Below are 5,439 nucleotides of genomic sequence, written 5' to 3' on the forward strand. Positions count from 1 at the left end.
TGTATATTCATATTCTATGACATTCTCAATCTTTAATATTTCCAATCTATGATGTAGGCAATATTTAACATAATCAATAATGAATATCGTCAATCTAAGACATTCACAATCTTTAACATTTATAATCTGTTACTTCTCAAATCTTTGGTACTATAAAATTGTAATACCTTCAATCTTTGACCACCTTACTCTTTATCATCCAATATCTTATATATTCTTAATCTTCGACATCCTGAATCTTTGACATATTCAATCTTTGATATCCTCAATATTTGGCATCCCCATTCGTCGATATCCCCAATCTTTAATATTTTAAAATATTTGAGATCTTCAATCTTTAACATCCCTTTGATATTCATAATCTTTAATCTCCGATATCCGCAAGCATTTGGTATCCTCAATGTGTGAAGTCGTCAATATAAAACATACTCAATCGTGACCATCATCAATCTATGACATCCGCAATCTTTAACATTTTCAATTTGACATTCCAAATCTATAACATCTTCAATCCTCAAGTTTGTATGTCCTCAATTTTTTACATCATCAAGTTTTGAAGTCCTCAATCTTTTACATCCTCAAGTTTTGATGTCCTCAATCTTTTACATCTATGACATCCTAAGTATCTTTGACACTCTCAACCTTTGATATCCTGAATCTTTGAAATCTTCAATTTGTGGCCTTTTCAATTTTTTCATCAAAACTATGACATCCTGAAACTATTACATGCTCTTTGTTTGGCATCTTCAATCTTTTGAATTCCTCAATTCTTAACATGTTTTAACCCAAACGCATTTTTGCGTTTGTCCCAAATCAGGAGCCTCTGGCCTTTGTTAGTCATGTATGATTTTAAATTTTATTTCGGACTTTGTTATGGCGTCCAGTATCACTGAACTAGTACACATTTTTGTAGAGACCAGCTGAAGCACGCCTGTGGTTGCGAGATTTTATCGCTCTATGTAAGACCCATTGGTGGCTTTTTCTGCTCTTTGGTCGGGTTGTTTCCCCATTTCCATTCTCAATTTTAGCAATCTTTTACACCCACAATATTTTGTTCTTATGCATCCACAATTTTAAAAACTAAGGATTTTCTTACCCCAGGAGTAGATTACCTTAGCCGTATTTAGCACAACTTTTTGGAATTTTGGATCCTCAATGCTCTTCAACTTTGTATTTATTTGGCTTTTTAACTATTTTGATCTGAGCGTCACTAATGAGTCTTATGTAGACAAAACGCGCGTCTGGCATTTAAAATTATAATCCTGGTACTTTTGATAACTATTTGATATTCACAATCTTTAACAACACCAATCTTTGATATTCCTGGTCTCTGATATTTTCAATCTATGTCATCCTCAATCTATGACATCCTCAGTCTATGGCCTCAACAGTTAGGTTTTCTACATTCATTGTACATTGATGATAACTGTGTAAAAGAGGGATCGAAAATACCAGAGGGAGAGTCAAACTCATAAATCGACAACAAACTGTAATCTTGGATACTTGTGTAAACGTATTTAAAAGTATTGCAACATGCACCAGTGTTGAGTTATTAAAAATCAATGTTATATTTTTCTGCTTTTTGTTTACAACAATAATGAAAATTATTGATAAAAGGGAATTAACCGAATTTTGTAAACAATATTCCAAGGTGAAACCATTTGCTTCCCCTTTAAGATAAAACAAGATAGTTGTACATATGATTAATGTAATTTGGCCAACTTAATATATTTCTTTTTCTTTTCATAAAACCGTGCGTAATATCTGTTCATTTTTCTTTATTGCTAGCAAAAAGCAGTAAGATGAGTTTATTTACAACATCTTGGTCGATGCCGTTATCATTGATAAGATCATAATTATAATTTAACTGTAACAAAACCTTTAATTTTTAAATACTTGGCTTTTCTACCTCATGAATAGATCACCTTAGCTTTGTTTTGCAAAACATTTTGGCATTTTTGGTCCTAACTGCTCTTCAACGTCGTACTTTATTTGGCCTTTTTTTACTTTTTATTTATCAAGCGTTACTGATAAGTCTTTTTTAAACGAAACACACATTAATACAAGAATTCAATTATGGTATCTATGATAAGTTTATTCACATGTTAACAGGGCCGTAAATTGCCTGCCCTGTAAGGGGAGGCAGTTTATTATCGCCGAGCGGAGCGAGGGAAATTTTTTTTGGACCCATTCCATGCAGAAAAGGATATTTTTGGGCCTATTCTTTGTATGCAATGTACCTCCCAAGAATACACGACTTGTTAATTTTTGGTAAATTTCAATAAATATGCGCCTGGAATAAATTAAAAATAGTTATAAACCAGAGTTAGATTACGTGTCCCGGTAGAGTAAGATTTGTTTTTGCTTTATCCTGCTTTATGACTCTTTACAAGCTATTTTTACTTAAGTTTATGGAAAGTTTAGCAAAGACTCAAAATGAAAGCCCACTGAAGTTGGTAATTTTTTGTGGTTTATCCGGCTTATTTGGCTGTCCAAATCGAACTAATTTTGACTTCGTTTCAAAAACACAGTTTTCAAACCTTAAAAGGAAAATGCATACTCAATAACTCATAATTTTATCTATCAAGTTCAAATTATTAAAACGTAACAATGCTTGTATACACCAAAAAGTTTTATTCTGGCTTTGTCAAATGCTAAGGTGACTTTTTCTGACTGGACGAATCCCATCTTTTTAGCACTTCTATGCATTCAATATTGCCAACATTGTCACTTCTATTTATGCAGATGCAATAGTATTTGGTGGGAAACTTTTATGTGTGCAAAGGAGTTGAGTTGGGTACCGACCATTCAGATTCAAATATTGAACACACCTGCATGCAATTATGATTAACCACCTTGTTGTTTTAACTAACAACCAGTGCTATAAAATTAATGCATGATTTTAACCAATGTTTTCTTTTCAGTGTTTTTTTTTTCTCCATTTGTTAATTTTTTGTGTCAGCTCGCAATAGGAGGCAACTGCCTACATGCCTCTATGTAATTTACGACCCTGTGTTAATGTTGTTATACTAATTATGTTTTTTGTTAACATATATTGAAGCAGAAAAGATATAGTGCATTTTTCATTTTCCATAACTTTTTATTGTTAACGGTGATCATAAATGGACTACGCGGGATAACACAGTTCTAACTTGTCGTTGGACAATGGTTAGATAAAATCAACCCCCCACAAAATGGAAAGATATTGAAAATCACTTAAAAAGAGGATAGTTTTGACTAGATCTACGAATGATATGCTGCATAAAAACGGCTAAAACGCAGCATATTATTTTTTAAAATGGATACCTCATAATTCCATTAGTGCTGATTTAAAATGATATATATCTCATTGTTAGGAATACTTTCCGTTTCAATATGAAAATAATATGGGTTACCGGATTCTTAACATTTGTCAAACAAAATACTGTAAATGTGTTTCATTAAAGCTATTATTTTAAAGAGAAAAATGCATCTACGGTGCTTTTAATTCATCCAAATCAATACATTTATTGAATGCGACTGTCATACAAGCGAGAGGTTAAGTAAGCGTTACAACCAGGTTTAATCCACCATTCTTAACATAAAAAAATGCCTGTACCAATTCAGGAATATAACAGTTGTTGTCTATTCGTTTGATGAGTTTGAGCTTTTGATTTTTTCCATTTTATTAGGGACTTTTCGTTATGAATTCTCCTCGGAGTTCAGTATTTGTGATTTTACCTTTTTTCATATATATATAGTTTTGATGTTTTATTTTTAATTCTGGTCGGATATATTTTGTGTCTTATCGTTTGCCGTTTTTATTCTATTTTTAATTTCCATTCGTTTGTAAAAGTAAACAAAAATAATCACCCAGTTCATTTGCATGATTTTAGTTAAAAGAAACTTCGTGTACATGATTAATTTGTTTTACATTTTGATTCGGAAGAAAGGCCGACATACACAATTGTATATTAATATTCTTGTAATTGTTACCAAAAAACTCAAATAACACAATTACAAACCTAATCCCGATTTATATCCAATTTTTAGAAATTTACCTTTGCTGTCATCTTTCGTGGTGTTGATACATTAGTGTCAAAAGTAAATCATAAACATACTGAACTCCGTGATACTCAGTTCGTAGTTCTATAATGCTGATTTTGTGCACTAATTTAAGATCAGTATTCGTTGATATTCTGTGGTTAACAAGTCGAAATATACTTTTATATTATTTATATATATGCATTTCTCTGTCCTGAGTGTTCTTGAGCTTATGCGTACTGTATGCCTGTCATGTAATGTTGTCATTTAAGCGGCATATTTAACATTGCCATAAAGCGCGAGGTTTGGTTAGCCATAAACCAGGTTCAACCCACCGGTTTCTCTTAAAATGTCCTGTACCAAGTCGGGATTATGGCAGTTGTTATTTAATAATTCGTTTCCGTTTCTATGTATGTAGATTTGTCGTTTGTGTTTTGTTGCAATTTAGTGTTTCTGTTGTTTCGTTGTTTGCCTCATATAGTTGACGTGTTTCCCTCGGTTTAAGTTTGTAGCCCGGTTTTTTTCTTCTCTCAATCGATTTATGATTTTTGAACAGCGGTATACTACTGTTGCCTTAATTTATGTTTATTGATAACGTACATATACATGTAGTGTTTTGAAGAACTTTCTTCCTTTTTGTCTTCTTTGCTTGGTCCGAGAACTAAAGAATTAACTGGGGATAGAGCTATGTCGTTACTACAATCCCTTTTCCTTTTCTCAAATGTAACCTACCAAATTATATTATTTACCGGGTATGATCTAACAGGACCAACACGACGGGTGCAACATATGATGCAGGATCTGTTTACACTTTCCGGAGCACCTCAAATAACCCCAAATTTTAGGTGGGGTTAGTGTTGATCAGTCCTAAGACTTCTATGTTGTTACTTGTAAACTATTGTTTGTCTGTTGTCTTTTCATTTGGAGCCATGGCGTTGTCAGTTTATTTTCGATTTATGAGTTTGACTGTTCCTCTAGTATCATTTGCCTCTCTTCTATGATCACCACTCGTATGGTGGTAGCATCCCTTAGGCCCTGAAATGTCTACTAATAAGCATAACCAAATTTATGCATATTTAACATACCCTACTTTTCCATTGGTAGTCCAAATTTATGACCCTTCATACCTATTAATCACACATTTGAGAACAAACCTATGGTTTTGATTATAACTTGTTTTCGTCTTGAATATGCATACATTTAATTTGTGCATTGACGTTAAAGAGTAAAGATCAATAAATAAATCTTTCTTCAAATTTTGATTTTGAATTGTAACCCACTCCCTTGGATAAATTCATATTTTTTTTCATATTTAAAAACAAGACTTTAACGTGAATGTAAGTGATGCTTGTCTGTCCTTTGAAGGCAAAATACAATTTATAAAAACAAAATCTTTATTTTATGTAATGATAAACA

This window comes from Mytilus trossulus, chromosome 3 (genome assembly GCF_036588685.1).
Source record: "Mytilus trossulus isolate FHL-02 chromosome 3, PNRI_Mtr1.1.1.hap1, whole genome shotgun sequence".
NCBI classification, from domain to species: domain Eukaryota; kingdom Metazoa; phylum Mollusca; class Bivalvia; order Mytilida; family Mytilidae; genus Mytilus; species Mytilus trossulus.